The 23,965-nt window shown below is 41.4% G+C and overlaps 1 protein-coding gene across 10 annotated transcripts in view; it reads left to right on the top strand.

The window, feature by feature from the left end:
- The window catches only part of LOC109623365 (low-density lipoprotein receptor-related protein 1), an 880,389-nt gene that overhangs the window by 404,401 nt on the left and 452,023 nt on the right, over positions 1-23,965 (top strand). The gene's annotated exons all lie outside the window — the stretch shown is intronic.

Genomic DNA, 23,965 nt, shown 5'->3' with positions numbered 1-23,965 from the left:
AACTATATTGTGAAGATTTCATAGAAGAACCGGAATGAAAAGACCAACCGTGCGGCGAGATAGAGCATTTTTAATGTTTATAGTTAATTACCGATACAGTCCTTACGTCAACTATGCGATTATGGGCAGTATATCCAACTGGTTGCCGTTGCGCTGCTTTCACTTTCTACCCTATCATGGTAGAATGATGAGCACGAGGAAGCTGATGTGTGGCTGTGGTTGTTCCTATTTCCAGTCCGATTGGGGTTCCATTATGAGTTTCCGTTCGCCGATGTCCAAGTATACGGTTCCATTTGAGCCATTGGCTCAGAAGAGGGTCAGTGTCAACTGCTCTCAGGAAGAAAGAGCAACTGACGAAAGTGCCGGGGAAGCTTTAATTGCTGAAATTTCTAGAATGCACTTTTTTCGTTTTCGAGTTATGGCCAACTTTGTTTAAAAATGTCCATTTGTGCCATATAAGCTTTTTTTTTAAAAATCATAACTCAAGAACGAAGCATCGTAGAAACAAAGTTTTTTAATAAAAATGAAAGAAAATTTTCTCAGGAATCAAAGAAAAGCCGGAAAAACTATGCCCGAATTCGTGGAAAATTTTCAAAAAAACATTTTTGAGAAGGTGATTTCATAAGCTTTGATCGCTGAAATTTTTGGAATGCACCTTTTATTCTTTCCTGAGTTATGACCAATTTTGTGAAAAATGACCATGTAAGCCTATATTATATGGTCTTTTTTCACAACATTGGCCATAACTCAGGAACGAAAAAAAATGCATTCCAAAAATTTCAGCCATCAAAGCTTATAAAATTACCTTCTTGGAAAAAAGTGCATTCCAAAAATTTCAGCCATTAAGCCATCTCAAAAATATTTTTTTTTTGTAGATTTTCCACGTGTTCTCGGGCATAGTTTTTCCGGCTTTCTTTTACGAATTTTCTCAATTGTGGAAAATTTTGTGGAAAACTTTGTTCAGTTCATATTTTTTTGGATTTTTGAGAAAATTTGCTTTCATTTTCTAAAAAAAATACTTTGTTTCTACGATGCTTCGAGTTATGATTTAAGTAAGTAATGTCAGGGGAAAACAAGAAATTTCCACCTTTGTTTTCCGGGAAAATAAGCGACCCTGAATTTTTCTAAATTTTTTTCCTAATTTATCCATGAGCCCTGCCTGTGGAAAAAGTTTCATGAAAATCTGAGACCCTTCGGCACAAACCCGTACGGTAATTAAAAAAAAATCCCCAGCTATGAAATCAATTCATAATCAAGTTCACCCCAATATTGAAAATGGCGTGAATATATTTTTGCTTTTGATGACTGGCACTTATTGCTTCTATTAATTCTTAATGCACTTCAATCGTCGTATAACCAACCAGAAGGAGATATACTATCGCTTAAATCTAATGCACACACAAAATGCATGCTTCCGCACTAGTGCCTCTGCAATCCTTCTTAGGCTGCAGCATGCTCCACAAACATCCATAATCCTTGCGAAAACTAATGTCGTACACACCACATCCGGGTGACACGTTTCCGCTTGTATTATAAAATCATGTTCTTCGTCCTCAAGGGGAAGATCTAACTTGCAAACGAACCGCCGCCACCTCGACCCGACCAGCCCTGGACCGGAAGCGCATGGTTCAGCCTTTCAAGCACAACCATAGCTGGGCTGGGGACCATTATCGTTATTAATAATATTCTCTGCTGTGAGCCTTGGCGAGCGAGGAGGGCCTTGGCTTGGAATTTCTTCCGTTGGCACATGAGGGCCGCAAGGCTGCACAGCGCACTTTCGTTCGTATAATTCAGATTCCATGCACTTGGCTGGCACAGTGAGCGCAGCCCAGCCATCATCATATTCCTCCGGCTCTCTGATGTCGGTCGGCCAGGCCAGCGCCACACGTGTGTGTCATCCCTACAACTGCGCTGTGGATGCTGGAAAGGCGACTCCATCGAAAATTGCATTCTTTTCGCATGAATAAGTCTAGAGGTCTAGATAGGAAAATATCCATTTTTCATTCTACGCCGGGTGTAACTATACAGCACAGGGAAGATGCATGCATGTGTGTTCATATAACTAAAGCCTGGCGTATGTAGGTTGTTAAATGGCAATGACATACAGGACCTCGAAACATACTTTATTTGCCTTCTTCCCCAAACGTGCCATTTTGTCAGTGCAGTGGAAGCGGGTTGTGATAGTGATCATCATCCTTGCCGTCACCGACCGACGTCGACGTTGGTTCCTTTGGTTTCGTGGTCTCTCTACACCACCAACAGGAAAAGATTTGTTCTGGGTTGTGAACATTATGCCTCAAGCAGCAAGCTATTTGCACCTAGTTTCTCTGCATAATGTGAGAGTTGACACGAATGTAAGTCGTGAACTACTTCCTTGAATACATGCTAAATGCAGACACCCACGTTACTGATATTGTCATCGTGCATTGTTTTTACTTCTTTTTACTTTCTCCAGGTGAATAACATGCCATTCCTGGATATGATGTTCATTTTCATCACCTAGAAAAGTTTACAAGGGAACAAACTAATGAGATGCGGCAGCAACAGCGAGCTACCTATATGACAATAAAAGATGGTTGTGTTGAGGTTTTGCTTCTGTTGGCATTGTTGGCAAATATATGAGGCTATAGGTATTCCTTTCATAAATGTAAGGTACACCGGGGCAAGTTGAAACGAGTGGGCTAATGGAGGAATTTCCGAAGAATTTCTGAAATAATTCCCGAGAAACTTCTACAAGAATTCCCGAGGAACTCCTGGAGGAATTCCCGAAGAACTCCTGGAGGAATTTTCGAGGAACTCCTGGAGGAATTTCCAAGAAATTCCTGGAGGAATTCCCGAGAAACTTCTACAAGAATTCCCGAGGAAATTTTTCGAGGAACACCTGGAAGAAATTCCCGAGGAACTCCTGGAAGAATTTCCGAAGAACTCCTGGAGGAATTCCCAAGAAACTCCTGGAGGAACTGACGAAGAGCTACTGGAAAAAATTCCGAAGACTTCCTGAAGTAATTCATAAAGTACTCTTGAAGGGATTCCTGAGGAACTTCTGAGGGACTCCTGGAGGAAATCCCGTGACACTTCTGGAGAAATTCCTGAGGAACTCCTGGAAGAATTTGCAATGAACTCCTGAAGGAATTCCCGGGAAATTCCTGGAGGAATAATCGAGGATCTCCAAGAGGAATTTCCGAAGAACTCCTGTAGTAATTCTCAAGGAAATCCTGAAGGACTTTTCGAAGTATTTCTGAAGGAATTCCTGAGGAACTTCTGGAGGAATTCCTGAGGAACTCCTGGAGGAATTCTCGAAGAACTACTGTAAAAAATCTCGAGGTACTGTTGGAGGAATTTTCGAGGAACTTCTGAAAGGGATTCCTGAAGAACTCCTGAAAGAATTCCCGAAGAAAACCAGGAAATATTCTTGAGAGAGAGAAACTCCTGAAAAATATCTCAAGAAACTCCTGAAAAAATTCTCGAAGAACTCCTGGAGGTATTACCGGAGAAATCCGGGATGAGTTTCCGAGAAACTCATGAAGGAATTACCGAGGAACTCTTGGAGGAATTCCCGAGGAACTTTTGGATGAATTTCTGAGGAACTCCTGGAAGAATATCCGAGGCATTCCTGGAGAAATTCACGAGGAACTGCTAGAGGAATGCCCGTGGTACTCCTGGAGGAATTTTCGAGGCACTCCTGAAGGAATTCCTGAAGAACTCCGGAAAGAATTCCCAAAGAACACCGGGAACTATTCTCGAAGAACTCCTGGGGGTATTTCCGGAGAAATCCAGGATGAATTTACCGAGTAACTTCTGAAGGAAATCCCGTGAAAATCCTGGAAGACTTCTCGAATATCTTCTGGAGATATCACCGGAGAAATCCAGGTTGAAATTACGCGGAACTTCAGAATGAATTTCCGAGGAATTCCTGGAGGAATTCCTGAGAAACTCCTGGAAGAATTTCCGATGAGCTACTGGAGGAATTTTCGAAGAACTCATGGAGGAATTCCTGACCAACTCCTAGAAGAATTCTCGAGGATCCCAAGGATCTCCTTGAGGAACTCCCGAAGAATGTTCCAGATATACCGGGAAGAATTCTCGAAGAATTCTCAGGGGATCTTCTGGGGGTGGCCCCGTAGAAATCCAGGTTGAATTTCTGAGTAAGTCCTGAGGGAAATTCCGAGGAACTTCTGGAAGAATTCTCGAAGAACTCCTGGAGGTATCACCGGAGAAATTCATGATGAAATTCCGGGGAACTCAGGAAGGAATTACCAAGAAATTTCTGGAGAAACTCTTAGAGGAATTTCCGATTTGCCGAAGAACTTCTGAAGGAATTCCGGAGGAACTCCGGATGAAACTCCTAAAAGAATTCTCGAGAAACTCCGGGAGGAATTCCCGAAAAACTCATTTAGAAATTTTCGGGGAACTCTAGAAAAAAATCATCGGGGATTTTTTGAATGAATCCCCAGGGAACTCCTGTGAACTACTTCTAGAATTCCCAAGAAACTGCTGGTGGAATTTCAATGCAACTTCTGGAGACATTTCCGATGAACTCCCTGAGGAATCACCGAGAAACTCCTGTGAGAATCCCCAAGAAACTCCTGGTAGAATTCTCGAGGAAATACTCGAGGAGAAATTCCCGAAGAACTCCTGGATGAATGCTCGGGGAACTCCTTGAGTAGTCCCCGGGGAACTCCTGGAGGAATTTCCGGTGAGCTCCTGCAGATATTCTTGGGGAACTCCTTGAGGAATCCCCGGAAAACTTGTGGAGGAATACCCGAGGAACTCCTGGAGAAATTCAAGGAGGAATTTCCGGGGAAATCGTGGAGGAATTCCCGAGGCACTTCTGGAGAAATTCCTAAAGAATTTCGGGTGATATTCTCGAGGTACTTCTGGGGAAATTCTTGATTTACTACTGATAGAATATCCAAGGAATCGCTGGTAATTCGCGAGGAATTCTCCAGGAACTCCTAAGTAATTCGTGGAGGAATTCCCGAGAAACTTTCGAGGGTCTCCTGAAGGAATTCCCGGGAAACTGCAGGTTTTTTGTTTATGAAAATCGTAAACATACTCCCAGAGAACTTCCGAAAGGGAGCGGACCTGGTGTGATGGTTAGAACACTTGACAATCACGTCGAGGACCTGGGATCGAATCCCACTCCCGACAAACTCACAATCTGTGGGTTCTTCCTTCGGAAGGGAAGTCAAGCGTGGGTCCCGAGATGAACTAGCCTAGGGCTAAAAATCTCGTTAATACAGATAAAAAAAAACTTCCGAAGCCATTTTCGGGAAAAATCTGTAGAAATTCTGGAGAAAATTCCAGGGTTATGCTAGAGGAATTCTCGGGAAACTCGTGGGAATTCTTGGGGAACCCCTTGCAACAATATTATCACCCCGTAACGTGGGTAGATCACCTTAGAATGGTGCGTTGCGGTGTAAGATCTACCAAATCAAATTTTGATCTTGATATTTACCGTATTTTTAAATATTCCAAGATCAAAGTTTGATGCTCTTTTCCTTGTGTTTTGTAGTATTTGTGTTTCAAAGTACTGCTAATTAACATTTTATTTCAGCAGGATTCAGGTAAATGTATCGCACGATATGAATAATATTTTAAAAATATGTAACTGTGGCGAGCGTATCACTAATGTGTAGCTTATTTGACGTACGATGTTAATATTCTTTTATATTTCAGATTATCAACCGAAGAATTTAGTAATTCAACCAAATGCCAACAAAATGACGAGGAATACAGGATGAATTGGGCAGACAACTGATTCGAAGCAGTCTAACAATGGTGTGCCTGAACGTTAACCAAGCGTGTCTTTTGGAGTTTACCCTTCCACTAACAACACCCAAATTCCCGTGACACCTAGGCCTGAGAGATCGTAGAGTTGTCTACATTTTTCATAGGTGTCCAAAACTAACCATCCTTTCCCATTCCTCAGCAGTCGCAAGGACGTGGCCAGGACAGTGCTCGACCATTGGAGGATTGCGTCAGTCTTGTCTAAGAGTCAGAGATTAGTCCCAAATCTTTGTGCTTTGGTTCGGACGGGAAGGAGGCAACCCTCATAACAGCGGTCTAGGACTGTACCACCTACGAATTTGTGCGACTCGCTTAATGCTAATGCTAATGCTAATGCTAAACCCCTTGCAACAATATTATCAGTAACCCTGGAGGAATTCTGGAAGAACTCCAAGAGGACACTAAGACGGAACTACACTGTGGTGTATAATTGATCGGACAAACGCCGATTTTCATACAAAATGGCCAAGTTTAAGATCCTGTAACTATGGTTTGCTTTGTTGGATTGAGCTCAATTTTTGGCACGGAACTACAAATATGCTGAATTTTGTGTATACAAAGTATAAAATGTTTTCGTTCACAGGTCTGGGCGTGGCAAGGCGTTGAAAATATTGCAAAAGTGATCGGACAGCGGTACCCCTTTGATTTACACGCGTGCCGCTGTCCGATCACTTTTGCCATTTTTTCAACGCCTTGCCACGCCCAGACCTGTGAACGAAAACATTTTATACTTTGTATACACAAAATTCAGCATATTTGTAATTTCGTGTCAAAAATTGAGCTCAATCCATCAAAGCAAACCATAGTTACAGCATCTCAAACTTGGCCATTTTGTATGAAAATCGGCGTTTGTCCGATCAATTATGCACCACAGTGTATGTACCAGAAAATTATTCTGGAAGAATCTCAAAACGAATTGTTGTAGAAATCCTCAAAGAAACGATTAGAGGAGTTCCATAATACACTCCAACAGGGATCGCAAAACAAAAACAGCAGGAATCCCAGAAGAAACTACTACATAAATTCTGAACTCCTAGAAGAACCATATAAAAAAGTCACGGATGAGATTATCGACAATATTCTCCCCATAATTCACTGATAACTGCAATCCTTAATATCTTCGAAAACCTCACATAGTTTCTTGAGGAATCTGATAAGACATTTCATTGAAACTTAAATTTTTACCACCCTAATTTCACCAAAACTTTCACCAAACCAACATCGCCGCGCATTTTTAGTTCGCCAACATAAACGTCAAGCTATATGAACTCGGCGTAGTGAGAATGCCTTCATGATACATATAGGGCATCATCTCGCTATGCTACTTGACATACAGCGTTGTCTGAACGTAGCATTATAAACATCCAAACTAATAAAACTTCACAAACTTTGCAGAAATAATGACATATCTTGGAATATAAACCCCACCTTTTAATAACTAAGAGAATACCTTGCCTGGGCATTTAGATACGTTGATCCAGACCAACAGACTGGTGAAACTGAACCAACCCACACAACATTATTGCCTTACAAAGTCTCTTCAATAAAGACAAATCAATCAATCAATTATTGCTTTACAACAGATGAATAAACCGCTCTTTAACTTAATTTAAAAATTCTAGCTGAATAAGCTGTTATTCAGCTATCATTGTTAGTTGGGAAACCACATCATGCGACACTTCAAATTGCGCCGATTGTTGTAGTCTATGGCATGAATAACGAATTTTGAGCGACGTTAAACCAAGAAGATCAGAAAATCTATTATGTATGACAATTCAAAATCCAAGATGGCATTAAAAATTCAAAATGGCTGCTGTTTTATAGAGATATAGGCTCGGAAACCATACTAAATGGGTATAAATATTTGGTATGGAGAAGATGTTCGGAGCCTAAGGGATTACCAGAAAATTCAAGATGACGGCTTAAAATCCAATATAGTGGCCTATCAGAAGGTCAGCTCCATTTGGGACATTAGTGTCACCATGGCGGCATAAGATCCAATATATTGCATGAGGCTTTAGGCTCTGAAACTATTCGAAATGGATACATTTGGTATAAAGGAAAGGTTCAAAGTCCAAAAGTGAAGACCAAAATATCCAAAATGGTGACCTCCAGTATGACCGCCCAAAATTCAAGTTGTTGATCAATTTATTAAGTCAAAATGAAATTCCAAGATGACGGCTCAAAATCCAATATGGCTACCTATAATTCAAGATGGCGGTTGTTTAATGAAGTTATAGGCTCGGAAACCATACAAAATGGGAGTATCTCGTATGGCAAATACAACTCGATACGGCATCTAATTTATTTAGTTTATCGCTCGCTAGTGGTGATTTGCTCGTCATATGGTTCTTCTTTTGTTTCTAATTTTTGTATTTTGTTCTAGAAGTGGGAATGAATGATAACAAAAAGAACGGAATCTATCGATGCCGTATCGATGTTTTGTTTTCAAATACAGGTACTCTTCGATATAACGTACAAAAAAGTTTTCTCTTTGTACGTTTTGCCTTTCTCGTGTACTGGAAAGGCTATATGTTCACTCCAAAAATGACTTTTTGATAGAAGGCCCGGAGAGTCGAGTCACATATACCAATCAACTCAGCTCGACGAGTTGAGGTGATGTCTGTGTGTATGTATGTGTGTGTGTATGTATGTGTGTATGTGTGTATGTGTGTGTACAAAAAACTCACATCACTTTTTGGCAGTAAACCTCAACCGATTTTAATGACCTACGGTTCATTCGACGCGGAATCTTGTCCCATTGTTTCCTATTGAAAATGGTTCGGATCGGTCCAGCCGTTCCGGAGTTATGGCCATTTAGGTGTTCCGGACCGGTACTCCAGGAAGGGGCCAGACATGAAAATGCTACAACCCTATGCATGCGACACATAAAACCGCGGCATTTTCCATAACCTGATGAACGGTATGCAGGAAAATACTCTCAGACCATATCTGAACCGGTAGTGTTCCAGAACCGGTTCCGGGTGCCCCGCCGGAAGTGGCCAAATAAAAAAGTGAACCAAATCCATGCATGCGACACATCAAATTGCGGCTTTTTCGATAACCTGATTAACGGTATGCAGGAAAATAGTCTCAGACCATATCTGAACCTTTTCCGGCAATACAGTCAATTAAACCTTGCGTTGATTCTTTTAAATCTTCGCCAACGTTTCGGCCCTTGTTGGGACCTTCTTCAGGGCTCGATCTAAATCAAATCGAGCCCTGAAGAAGGTCCCAACAAGGGCCGAAACGTTGGCGAAGATTTAAAAGAATCAACGCAAGGTTTAATTGACTGTATTTCCGGAAAATGTCTTCGAACAACAACACCAGTCGTGCCACCAACATTACATATCTGAACCGGTAGTATTCCAGAACCGGTTCCGGATGTCCGGGTGTCCGGGTGTCATGCCATATTTGGGACAATTGGTACTGTCCTGGTTCCAGATGTCCCGCCGTAAGTGGTAAAATGTAAAATTGAACCAAACTCATGCATTCGGTGCATCAAATCACGGCCTTTTCGATTTCCTGATGAACGGTTAGCAAAAAAATAGGCACAGACTACATAAGTTACTACCAGTAGTGTTTGTGGTTCCGGGTGTCCCGCCGGAAGTGGCCATATACAAAAGTTAACCAAACTAATGCATGCCACACGTCAAATCGCGGCTTTTTTGATAACCTGATTACCGGTTAGCAAGAAAATAGGCTCAAACCACATTAGAGACAACCAGCATTTTCCAATTGTTGCACGGCTAAAAACTCGCCTATTGTTGCACACTCCATGCTATTCTTATGAGGTGTGCAACAATTGGCAAATTTCTAGCTGTGTAACAATTAGAAAATTACCCTATTACAGAACCAACTTTGGGTGCTTTACCGGAACTACGAAAGTGAGCAAAATCATAGCAAGCGATAGATATGTGTAATTGTTCTCTTCATCATGACAAAACTAAAGTGATCTCAGAACTCATCAAATCACACCATTCCAGTCAACGTTGTATGGGAAAATTAAAATTTAATCGCAACAACCCTGAGCATTTTTTTTTCAGTCCCCTTTTGTGTCTAAAGTTACTACACAAAATTCTGATGTGACTGGTTGCGCCCTCGCGCTCTGTAATGTGGTTGAAATTTTATTGGGATTTAGTTTGGGAAATTTCACTTGCTTGCAATTTTTTTGTTCAATTTTACATGGATCTTGTTATCAGCGATAATAAAATATAGCCTGAAGTGTACAGAAAAAATATTGTCGACGACCCCAAAGTGATCTGTGGTTGTGAAAAAGATTATATCTTAGCTTGTAATCATCGTCTTCATATTGATTGGCCTCCAATGACAGTGAAGGTGGTCAAGCAGTCAACTGAGAGCTCTGATATGTTTAAGCTCTGCCTATAGTTGAACATAACGTCGGAATATGCGTCATCAATAAGTTTTTCTATTCGATAATGGCTTTGATAAAATTCTTGCTTTTCTTAATAAAGTATTCTCAGGATTCAGGAACACTTCGGCTTACGTCGACATCATGAGTACATATTCGACGAGAAAGGCGCTATCACCACTAGGTGGATTTATCAGGGTTTTTTTTTTTTGTTGGGGGAGTTGAACCACTGCGTCCAGTGAGTTGAACTTTTGTGGTATACCCCTGTTTACTATTCGCATCTTACAAAGCTGATCACCCTTTATTAAGTTATCCGCTTAAGTATCCTGACGCGTCATTTCCCAGTTAGGCAAAATAGAGTTTATGAAACCTACTACCTTCCCGGGGTTGAGAGACCAAATTTCACTCGGTTGCAAGCAACCATAATTTAGAAATTTGGATCTACGTTTGTACAAAGCACCACAACTGCAAAGCAGATGTTCCGAGGTTTCCAATTCAATGTTACAGAATCTACAGATATCATTCTGAACCCGACCTATGTTCTTCAAATGATATCTGCTCGGGCAGTGTCCAGTTATTAGGCCAGTGAACGTGCACAAAGTTCTCTTATTAAGCTCCAAGAGCTTCCTAGTAATTCCTGCATTTGGTGTTATAAATCTTTTTGATTGATTACATCTTTTGGTTACCATCCAGTTGGTAATCACCCTTTGTTCTTCCCATCGTTTCAATTCCATTTTTATGGCACAGTATGATATGCCACAGAAAGGTTCTGGTCCAAAGAACTGTGTATTAGATCCTTGTTTTGCGAGCTCGTCTGCCTTTTCATTTCCCTCAATGCCACAATGTCCAGGAACCCAATATATGTTTACTGAATTCTCTTGAGACAGTTTTCGCAGTGAGAGTATGCATTCCCAGACAAGTCTCGATGTACATTTATAAGCGTTCAGTGCTTTCAACGCAGCTTGGCTGTCAGAGAAAATACAAATATTTGCATATCTGTACTTTCTTTTCAAGCAAGAGTCTGCGCATACTAGAATAGCAAAGATCTCCGCTTGAAACACCGTTGGATAGTTCCCCATTGGCACTGAAATTTTTATTCCAGGGCCAAAGATCCCAGCCCCCGTTTGTGTCCCAACTTTTGATCCATCTGTAAAGAATTTAATGGAACCTTGACGAACAGCTGGTCCTCCGGCATCCCACTCTAAACGCGATGTTTCACATACGTTGTAAGGAATGTCATAGTTATCCACTGGTTTCATCCAATCTCCATTCATATTCATTACAGAGTTACTTTGGAAGTGTTTTGATATGCTTAAGTGATTTACTAAATCTCCTGGCATAAATTCCTTCAACCATTTTAATCTGATCATACTCTTTTCCGCTTCTAATTGCACAAATTCATGCAATGGTAGCAAATAAAGAATTGCATCTAACGATTTTGACGGAGTACTTCGCATCGCTCCCGTTACAGCGATGGACATCAGGCGTTGAAGTTTTGCAAGCTTAGCCTGCGCAGTGGCCTCTTTTGTTTTTGGCCACCACACGAGCGAAGCATACGTTACTTTGGGACGTATAATAGATGTGTAAATCCATTTTATCATTTTTGGTTTTAAGCCCCACTTTCTTCCAAACGTTTTGGAGCAGCACCAAAAAGCACTGGTAGCTTTGCCAATTACATACTCAATATGAGCATTCCAGTTTAATTTGGCGTCTAATATTACACCAAGGTACTTAACTTGTTCACTAAGACGCATTTGTACACCTCCAATCTTCAATGTTTTGAGGTTGAACTTCCTTTTCCTAGTGAACGGAACAATTACTACTTTTGAGGGGTTGACGTTAAGGCCTTCCTGCACACACCATGAATGGGTAAATTGCAGAGCCTGTTGCATTCTCTCTGAAATAATACTATCAAACTTTCCTCTTACTATGATGACAATATCATCTGCGAAGCCTACAACCTCGAAACCAAGTGTCTCCAAGCTTCTTAGCAGATCGTCTACAACTAAGGACCACATCAGTGGTGAAAGGACCCCTCCTTGAGGACAACCTTTCGTTGCCTTAATCATTATAGACGACCCACCTAGCTCAGAAATTATTTCTCTTTTTGCAAGCATAGAATGAATCCAGTTAATGATAGCCGTATCAAAGCCCTTTTTTCCATGGCACGAGCCATCGAAGAATAGGAAGTGTTATCAAAAGCACCTTCAATATCCAAAAATGAACATAGTGCTATTTCTGTTGCTATAAGTGTTTTTTCCACTTTAGACACCAGAGATTGCAACGCCGTGACTGTTGACTTCCCAGATTGGTATGCAAACTGGGTTTCTGATAGTGGATGTTCTTGCATGTATTTTGAACTAATAAAATCGTTAACCCACCATCAGTCGCTTGCGTGTACTGAGTACACGCATCTCAGAAAAATGCAAAAATATAATCGAAATACGCACCAAATTGAACCGGGTGTTGGTCCTATTCCAAGATCCACTCTTCTTCTTGTTAGTAAGGCAGAAAAAAAATGAAAAAATGCACGGAAAGTACTCGAAAAATACGTAATTCTAACCTCACATTTTTAATGTGTACTCAGTACACCGGCGCGACCGCTGGTGTAACTTTTTTGTGAACCAGACCGTTACACGAGCGGTCGCGTCGTGTACTCAGTACACGGCATACGCTTTCAATTATGGTTTATATGCTTTACTAGATACAATGTTGGTGTCTTCAGCAAAAATGTCCAACTGGATAATACGCGTCTGATAGTGGACATGTGGAAACGGTCGACACGATCTGGTCCTGTCCCGGGTGCCGGAATGGCCCTCGCGGGAACCTGTTTCGTGGACATTTCAGTTATGGCACCAAAACTAGGCATGCGACGGCTCTATCTTCATGATTTTCCATATCCATTATTTCGGTAACCATGAAAATGACCAGTGACCTCCCTGGCCAACCCGTGGCCACCGGAATGTGCCCTGGAGGAACCTGTTTCGAGGACATTTTGACCATGACACCAAAACTAGGCATGCGACGGCTCCATCGTCATGATTTTTCATAACCATCATCTTAATAACCATGAACATGACCAGTGACCTCCCTGGCCAACCCGTGGCCACCGGAATGTGCCCTGGAGGAACCTGTTTCGAAGACATTTTGACCGTGACACCAAAACTAGGCATGCAACGGCTCTATCTTCATGATTTTTCATATCCATCATCTTAGTAACCATGAAAATGACCAGTGACCTCCCTGGATAACCCGTGGCCACCGGAATGTGCCCTGGAGGAACCTGTGTCGAGGACATTTTGACCATGACACCAAAACTAGGCATGCGACGGCTCCATCGTCATGATTTTTCATAACTATCATCTTAGTAACCATGACCATGACCAGTGACCTCCCTGGCCAACCCGTGGCCACCGGAATGTGCCCTGGCGGAACCTGTTTCGAAGACATTTTGACCATGACACCAAAACTAGGCATGCGACGGCTCTATCGTCATGATTTTTCATAACCTTCATCTTAGTAACCATGAACTTGACCAGTGACCTCCCTGGCTAACCCGTGGCCACCGGAATGTGCCCTGGAGGAACCTGTGTCGAGGACATTTTGACCATGACACCAAAACTAGGCTTGCGACGCATCTATCGTCATGATTTTCCATATCTATTATTTTAGTAACCATGAAAATGACCAGTGACCTCCCTGGATAACCCGTGGCCACCGGAATGTGCCCTGGAGGAACCTGTGTCGAGGACATTTTGACCATGACACCAAAACTAGGCATGCGACGGCTCTATCGTCATGATTTTTCATAACCATCATCTTAGTAACCATGAACTTGACCAGTGACCTCCCTGGCTAACCCGTGGCCACCGGAATGTGCCCTGGAGGAACCTGTGTCGAGGACATTTTGACCATGACACCAAAACTAGGCTTGTGACGGCCCTATCTTCATGGTTTTCCATATCCATTATTTTAGTAACCATAAAAATGACCAGTGACCTCCCTGGCTAACCCGTGGCCACCGGAATGTGCCCTGGAGGAACCTGTGTCGAGGGCATTTTGACCATGACACCAAAACTAGGCTTGCGACGCATCTATCGTCATGATTTTCCATATCTATTATTTTAGTAACCATGAAAATGACCAGTGACCTCCCTGGATAACCCGTGGCCACCGGAATGTGCCCTGGAGGAACCTGTGTCGAGGACATTTTGACCATGACACCAAAACTAGGCATGCGACGGCTCCATCGTCATGATTTTTCATAACTATCATCTTAGTAACCATGAACATGACCAGTGACCTCCCTGGCCAACCCGTGGCCACCGGAATGTGCCCTGGAGGAACCTGTGTCGAGGACATTTTGACCATGACACCAAAACTAGGCATGCGACGGCTCCATCGTCATGATTTTTCATAACCATCATCTTAATAACCATGAACATGACCAGTGACCTCCCTGGCCAACCCGTGGCCACCGGAATGTGCCCTGGAGGAACCTGTTTCGAAGACATTTTGACTGTGACACCAAAACTAGGCATGCGACGGCTCTATCGTCATGATTTTTCATATCCATCATCTTAGTAACCATGAAAATGACCAGTGACCTCCCTGGATAACCCGTGGCCACCGGAATGTGCCCTGGAGGAACCTGTGTCGAGGACATTTTAACCATGACACCAACACTAGGCATGCGACGGCTCCATCGTCATGATTTTTCATAACTATCATCTTAGTAACCATGAACATGACCAGTGACCTCCCTGACCAACCTGTGGCCACCGGAATGTGCCCTGGAGGAACCTGTTTCGAGGACATTTTGACCATGACACCAAAACTAGGCATGCGACGCTCTATCTTCATGATTTTCCATATCTATCATCTTAGTAACCATGAAAATGACCAGTGACCTCCCTGGCTAACCCGTGGCCACCGGAATGTGCCCTGGAGGAACCTGTTTCGAGGACATTTTGACCATGACACCAAAACTAGGCATGCGACGGTTTTATTTTCACGATTTTCCATATCCATCATCTTTGTAACCGAAAAAAAAACTGCGAGTGACCTCTCTGATTAACCCGTGGCTACCAGCCATGCAAGGGCTCTATCTCCATGATCTTCATCTTCTTTTTTGTGTAACGTCCATACTGGGGCAAAGCCTGATACTCAGCTTAATGTTCTATGAGCACTTCCACAGTTATTAACTGAGAGCTTCCTTTGCATATGATCATTTTGCATGTGTATAGCGTGTGGCAGGCACAAAGATACTCTATAACGAAGAAAGCTAAGAAAAAATCCATTACAAAAAGTTCCAGTACCGACCGCGAATCGAACCTGTCACCATCAGCATGCATACACTGAATAATCACGCCTTCACAACTGTGGATATAGTGGTTTTCTATCGTCATGATGTTTCATGTACATCATCTTTGGAACTGTGAACAGTGCCAGTCATCTCTCTGGTTAACCTCTGGCCACTGGAATTTGCCCTGAAGAAACCTGTTCCGAATACATTTTGCCCATGGCTCCTCATGTTTTTTCACCTTCGTTATTAAAATAGGACCAGTGACCTATCTGTCACACTCGTGGCCACTGGGGGTAACGGTTACCAAGGCAATGAATATAAAAATTATGAAGATAGAGCCGTCCTCTAACATGTTCCTGTGGCCACGGGTTTATGCTAGGTATCGCTCAAGTAATTTTCGTTCAGTTCATTATTTTTTCTTTTCCGGAATGGTCAAGAACTTCAACACAGAGAGCTTCATTTGATTTGACGTATCTTCTCAGTTCCGTACTGGAGTCAAGAAGAATCAAAAGCTTCTTCATTTCTCGAGCGATTCCTTACCTGAATTTTCCACGCATCGAGATAGGCCAAAAAATCTTGCGAACTGCGTACTTCTTATAATGCAAGGACGCTGCGCAGTGGTTCTACCATAGGCAGTGCTGAAAATTTCATTTCGTCATATCTAAATTCAACCACCTACAGCTCATTTTAGAAGCTGAACCTGAGGATATGGTATATGAAAAACTTGTGCAGCTAGACCAGTTCTGCAAGAAAGTCACGAAAAAACTGCCATTTTTTGAATATTTAAGGTAAATGTCACGAACTACATTTGAAAAATACCAAATGATATTCATCGTGAATATCATTGGCGTTTTTCAAAGGTAGTCCGTGACATTTACCTTAAATATTCGAAAAGGATTTCCGAAAACTCAGGATATCGGCAAAAACCACCAGGAATTTCTTCAGAGACCCATTCAAAGATTGCTCGTTCCAGGAAACCCTGTTGAATTACTCCAGGGATGCCTCATTGATTGATTTGTCTTTATTAAAGAGACTTTCAGCCCTTGGTAAAAGGGATGCCTCATTTTCTTCCAAAGCATTTCTATTAATGATTCCTTAAGGAATTTCCCCTTTTTCATTGATTTTCGCTGTGATTCCTCTAGAAGCTTGCTTTGAATCCCTCCAGAAATTCCCTCTGGTACTTTACGTGGCATTTCTACATAAATTCTTCATGTGATTATTTCATGAATTCCTTTAGGAAGAATAGAATACTTTTGAAATATTTCCACCGAAATAATTCATCCGTGGGATATATCACAAAATTTCGCCAGAAATTTATCAAGAAATTTATCTAGGGATTTATCAGAGAATTTCTTGAGCGATTTTCTGCAGGGTTCTTCTAAGACTAGGCGGACTTGCTCCGGCGTTATAACTCGCAGTATCGCATGAAACCGAATTTGCTTCCACTGCTGTCTACTGTCATGTCTTTTGGAGTTGGAAGGCTATATTTCAGTAGATATGTCAAGAATAAGTACAGTAGACGTTCGGTCGGTGCAAACGGTTTAACTGCAATGCTTTTTACCTGTGAGTCCGGTAAGTTCAACAAATTTGGAGTTATCGCACCGCCAAACGTCAAAATGATGTGCCATGTTTACTGTCATATAACTGCGAAAGTGTTCGTATATCGCTAAACTGGTTAGTAGACTTGGTTCCAGGAGGAGCGTAATATCATAAAGACTATTCCGTGAATCACGTTTATTATTCAAATAGCAAAACATTGGAACCATAAAAAAGTTATGTTATATCGAGGTAAAAGTTACGTTATACTGAGTTACGTAATATCGAGGCTACGTTATACCGAGGTATGACTGTATACAAATCAGTTGGTAACCAAGTTCACAAAACAAAAAATTTCGGCTCCGTGAAGCAAAAAAAACTATTTTTTATTTCTTTCTATTCGAAAATTACAAAACTAGATTGGACATATTTTTATACAATACAAAAACGCTTTTGGGAGGCAAATATGTATCAAATTAACGGATTCACCATGCTATAAGCGAAATTATAAGCATGACCGCCTCATACAGAGTAATTGCACACCTTGGAACCTCGCTAATTGTTGCACACTCCATGCTTTTCTTATGAGGTGTGCAACAATTGGCGAGTTTTTAAGGTGTGTAACAATTGGCTTCTTTAACGGTGTTGAGATAATTCCATATTCTGAATCTGCATGCAAAACTGAGCCGAAATCCAAATTTTCATGAATTTTGATGCCCGGGAACCTATTTAAAAATCAATTTGAAGTTTGTATGGGAGCGATTTGTCGAATCACCCCTCGTCGCATTTTGTACTTGGCGGAGCTGTCAAGCAGTTGCCCAGCTGTCAAAAGGTGATTTCGATAAATCTTTTCGAAATCGATTTTAGGTACCAAAATAAAGTTCTAAAAATCTGAAAAAAATCATAGTGGTTCAGAAAAAGGAGCTCTTTCGTATAAAATCAAAAAATCAATACATTTTTCTTAATTTAAAAACCCAATTGGCAATTTACCCAAGATGATGGATATGGAAAATCATGAAGCTAGAGCCGTCGCATGCCTAGTTTTGGCGTCAAAGCCAAAATGTCCACGAAACAGGTTCCTCCAGGGCACATTCCGGTGGCCACGGGTTAGCCAGGGAGGTCATGATCAAAATGTCCTCGAAACAGGTTCCTCCAGGGCACATTCCGGTGGCCACGGGTTAGCCAGGGAGGTCACTGGTCATTTTCATGGGTACTAAGATGATCGATATGAAAAATCATGAAGATAGAGCCGTCGCATGCCTAGTTTTGGTGTCATGGTCAAAATGTCCTCGAAACAGGTTCCTCCAGGGCACATTCCGGTGGCCACGGGTTAGCCAGGGAGGTCACTGGTCATTTTCATGGGTACTAAGATGATGGATATGAAAAATCATGAAGATAAAGCCGTCGCATGCCTAGTTTTGGTGTCATGGTCAAAATGTCCTCGAAACAGGTTCCTCCAGGGCAAATTTCGGTGGCCACGGGTTAGCCAGGGAGGTCATTGGTCATTTTCATGATTACTAAGATGATGGATATGAAAAATCATGAAGATAGAGCCGTCGCGTGCCTAGTTTTGGTGTCATGGTCAAAATGTCCTCGAAACAGGTTCCTCCAGGGCACATTCCGGTGGCCACGGGTTAGCCAGGGAGGTTACTGGTCATTTTCATGGTTACTAAGGTGATGGATATGAAAAATCATGAAGATAGAGCCGTCGCATACCTAGTTTTGGTGTCATGGTCAAAATGTCCTCGAAACAGGTTCCTCCAGGGCACATTCCGGTGGCCACGGGTTGGCCAGGGAGGTCACTGGTCATTTTCATGGTTACCAAAATAATGGATATGGAAAATCATGAAGATAGAGCCGTCGCATGCCTAGTTTTGGTGCCATAACTGAAATGTCCACGAAACAGGTTCCCGCGAGGGCCATTCCGACACCCGGGACAGGACCAGATCGTGTTGACCGGTTCCACATGTCCACTATCAGACGCGCATTATCCAGTTGGACATTTTTGCTGAAGACACCAACATTGTATCTAGTAAAGCATGTAAACCATAATTGAAAGCGTATGCCGTGTACTGAGTACACGACGCGACCGCTCGTGTAACTTTTTTTGATGCGACTGATGGTGGGTTAAGAACTTTCTCCATAGTCTTTAACAAAACTGATGAAAGACTGATGGGTCTGTATGATTTAGGATGCGTCCTATTCCGCTTCCCTACCTTTGGTAAAAAAAATGACTTTTACTTTTCTCCATTTTGATGGAATGTAGTTCAATCCTATACTTGCCTTGAAAATCTCTATTAGAGACGGAATTAAAACTGCCTCGCCCTTTTGAAGAAGTGCAGGAAATATTCCGTCTACTCCAGCAGATTTGAAAGGCTGAAAAGATCTAACTGCATTCTCTACTCTGGCTCTCGTGAAGATATTGTCGGCTAGATCTGGACTGATGTTTTCTGTTCTGGTAGACATGTAAGATGTCTTCATAGAATACCTTTCACCATCAAGGCCTTCAAATCTTACCGGATCTGCACATTGAACCGATCCAGGGAAATGAGTCTCCATCATTAAGTCTAAAGTTTCGCGAGGATTTTTAGTAAAATCCCCATCATTACGTTTTAAATATCCGAGTTCACTGGTGTGATCTTTTGCTAGCAATTTCTGTAGCCTTGCAACTTCAGGGGTATTGCTGATGTTTTCACATGTTCGAACCCAAGATCTTCGTTTAGCTTTCCTTATTTCATTATTATATTCAGTTAAAGACTTCCTATACTGAGACCAGTCTGAAGTAGCTTTCGCTCTATTAAACATTTTACGAGATATTTTCCGAAGTCGTTCAAGTTTTGTACTCCACCACGGCACGTCTCTGTTTGAGGACGCTCGTTTGGTAGGACAGCTTTGGTAAAATGAACTGAGTATCTTATCGTTTAACTTTTGAGAAAAGGATTCTAATTCCTGAATTGAATCAATCTTTCCCCTCTCCGTTACTAAGCTCGTATTCAGATTTTGTACATATTGATCCCAGTTTGTTTTCCTGGGATTTCTGAATGTAGTAGCAAGGCAATTGCCTTCCTTCCATTCAAACATAATATGTCTATGGGCCCATATAGCCGAGGCGGTAAACGCACGGGTATTCAGCATGACCATGCTGAGGGTGACGGGTTCGATTCCCGGTCGGTCCAGGATCTTTTCGTAAAGGAAATTTCCTTGACTTCCTTGGGCATAGAGTATCTTCGTGCCTGCCACACGATATACGCATGCAAAATGGTCATTGGCAGAGGAAGCTCTCAGTTAATAACTGTGGAAGTGCTAATAGAAGCTGAGAAGCAGGCTTTGTCCCAATGAGGACGTTACGCCAAGAAGAAGAAGAAGAAGATGTCTATGATCAGACAAAGAGGTTTCATCCGACACATGCCAGTTTGAAATTCTTTCATAAATTGCAGCGTTGCATAAAGTCAAGTCTAAAACTTCTTGTCTGATTGCGTTTGAAAAAGTTGGTTCATTTCCCTTATTACCTATGTTACTTGCTGAGAGATATTCCAATAGGCACTCACCTCGACTGTTGATATCCGTACTTCCCCACACCGTATGATGGGCGTTGGCGTCATACCCAAGAATGAATGGCTTGTTGATTTCTCTGCATTTTTGGACGAATGGATCGATCTCAGGAGGAGGAACCACAGTATCATCACCAGGGAAGTACGCTGAAGCCACAACGACCTCTGTTTTTCCCCTAGTTGTTGGTACCTCCACCATGACCGCAACAATGTCTCGTTTAATAAATTCTGTAATTGGATAGCATTTGAGTGTTTTATAAATTAATACAGCAGTTCTAGGTGAACTCTGAGCTTCGTCATAGAACAACTTACAATTTTGTGTTTGAATACCAAGTATTTTTCCTTTATTAGACCATGGCTCCTGAATTAGAGCCACGCCCAAGCCTTGCTTACACGTTATATCGAAGTGTACGTTATATCGAAGCAGAGAAAAATTTAATATTTTTTATGCTAGTATTGATGTATTCGACGTGAAATTAATCCAAAATAATGATTTCGGTGAAATTCACAAAACTAATAATGAAAATTTGAAAATTGAATTTTGACGAAAAAATCATTTTGTTTTTTGTGCTTCGATATAACGTACATTTTGCTTCGATATAACGTACACTAAATTTTTCCCCGAATTGCGCTAATTCTGGGAAACAAGACTAATGCTGCAACAAAACATTGGTTTGAGTGATATCGTAGTTTATCTAAGGGTTATTCGTGGGAAAAATAAAATTTTTCAATGTTGTACGTTATATCGAAGCAAAATGTACGTTATATCGAATTCGCTATATCGAGGGTACGCTATATCGAGGGTACGTCATATCGAAGAATACCTGTAGGATGAATTTGCATAAGAGCATAAGATTACTAAGGGCACGGTGACCCTACGCAACAATTCGTTTTTTTTTGCTCATTTAAACAATTTCTTAGTGGAAAAATTTCCAAGTAATATCATGGCAAACAATCAACAGTAAATCTAAAAAATCTGTAGAATTTTTGGGCATAAAGAAAAACACTCACAGCGCAAGATTAATACTAACAGTTTTATAACATGCAAAAGAATAGTGGCATCATCCTGCGGGTTACGTACAAAAGGCTGAATTACAAAAGGCTGAAATATCAAAAGGCTGAAACACTAAAGGCTGAAATTACAGAAGGCTGAATGCATCAAAAGGCTGAAATATCATAAGGCTGAAATGGTGATTCAAACGCACCAGTCTAAAGGCCAACCTCAACACTAACAACTCAAACAGATCACGCCAATTAGAAATAATTACATACATTCATTGATATTACGATGTATTTGAAAATTTGCTTGTGGTCGATTACCCAGCCGTGGCACTCGCATTGGTTTTGTTTGAGCTTGACGAATGACCGCCTTACCGTCCCTGGTTCATGGTTGGCCAAACTAAGCAATTTTGGGGGAATATGCTTCAATTACTATGTTCTGAATCGGAAAGTTTTACGACTGGTAATAATGCTATGAGTTATCGAATACTTACATTAGTAAGACAGTATTTTTCAAAAGAATAGCATAGAAGGGAGAATCTCTGATGATATTGTTTTAGTAGCCGTAATGACAACCTACTCCAAAACAGCATGACTCAAAAGAATAGCTCATGTTTAAAGAAGGATTAATTAACGATATAATCAGTTGCTTTTGTTGTTCGTTGGTATGCACCATTGGCCTTTACACTATAAGAAACTAAGGCCCATGCTGATTCGCGTTCGGACCAAGAACTTTTCATTACAAAAATTTTCTTGACTCCCTTTGGCATTGAGTATTTTCGTGCCTGTTGCATGATATGCCAAAGCTGAGAAGCAGGCTCGATCTCAGTTCGGGCGTTACTCCAAGAAAAGGAAGAAGTGCTATAACTTAAATATGCATTTTAGAATTTACAGCCTTTTAAATTTTCAGCCTTTTGTAATTTCAGCCTTATGTTACACTTTCTTGATTTCAGCCTTTCGTATTCAGCCTTTTGTGCATTCAGCCTTTTGAAATTCAGCCTTATGTTACAATCCCCATCCTGCGTCCCCTTCTAGCCTTACACCTTTTCGGCGCCAAATAAATTTGGCTGAAATTCGACCAGACTTAGTAGATGACAATCAATATATGCAGAGGAACTTGAGAATCAGAGAACACTTTTGAAAAGCCAGACAAGCTAACTATGCATAAATGTATGTATTATACTTACCCAAATAAAGTTTATTTGTATAACTGATATTAGAGTTTTGTTGAAAAAAATGAAGAAATATCCAATGCATACCTGGAAAGAAGAAAACAAAAATTCAACATAAGAACTATGTATTACATTGTGTGATATATACGTGTAATGAACACCCCCTACCCAAGCCCACGTGAACGCACACCCACAATGTAACAACCAGGAAAGCATTCATAAAACAAATCTGTTCCAATGGGTACGTCATGTCTCGGTACGGCTTGTGCCCAAAAGCGTAAACAGGAACAACCAGCAGCAGTATCGTAGCCAACCTGCTTGGCGGCGGCAGGAGAGTAACCCGATCTCCGACCACATGCCGGCCGGCTCAGATTTGCTTCCGAGCCGAGCCAAAGTTCAAAGCACACATAATTTCAATATACCTACCTATACTAGCCCCATCGTCGTCGATGACGATCGGAAATTTGCAAACAAGAAACCCTACATGTGTGCAAACACCACCACCATTCTCCGGGCTGGTCGACTGATGAGCGAGTCGTGCCACAAATCACAGCCGATACCAATCCCCATAATAAGTAACAGTTTGTATCGCTCGACCGTTCGCCTGCTGTCTCCCCGTCTCTTCACATACCTAGAGATGTCCGTCGTCTAGAATCAATAGTGCCAATACTTACTAAGCAGTTGTTGGTTAGTTAGCGCGTAAGCAGCAAAACAACACATGAAGAATATCAATTTACACTTTGACTCGCTTCGACCGTTGACCCCCCTCCAGAAGGCATGATATAGCCGATTAGTTACAATTTCCGTGAATGTCGGTTTGTTGGTGTTGAGGTAGGTCAGATGAGACAGAATTTGATTCAGGCTTTGGGGATTTTCTATCTTCTATCTTCTATCTTCTATCTTCAATCTTCTATCTTCTATCTTCTATATTCTATATTCTATATTCTATATTCTATCTTCTATCTTCTATCTTCTATCTTCTACCATCTCTCTTTTCTCCTCTACCTTCTATCTTCAATCTTCAATCTTCAATCTTCAATCTTCAATCTTCAATCTTCAATCTTCAATCTTCAATCTTCAATCTTCAATCTTCAATCTTCAATCTTCAATCTTCAATCTTCAATCTTCAATCTTCAATCTTCAATCTTCTATCTTCTATCTTCTATCTTCTATCTTCTATCTTCTATCTTCTATCTTCTATCTTCTATCTTCTATCTTCTATCTTCTATCTTCTATCTTC

The sequence above is a fragment of the Aedes albopictus genome, chromosome 3 (genome assembly GCF_035046485.1).
Source record: "Aedes albopictus strain Foshan chromosome 3, AalbF5, whole genome shotgun sequence".
Lineage (NCBI taxonomy): Eukaryota > Metazoa > Arthropoda > Insecta > Diptera > Culicidae > Aedes > Aedes albopictus.
Note: the sequence above shows the minus strand (reverse complement) of the source record. Positions and strands in the feature narration are given on the sequence as shown.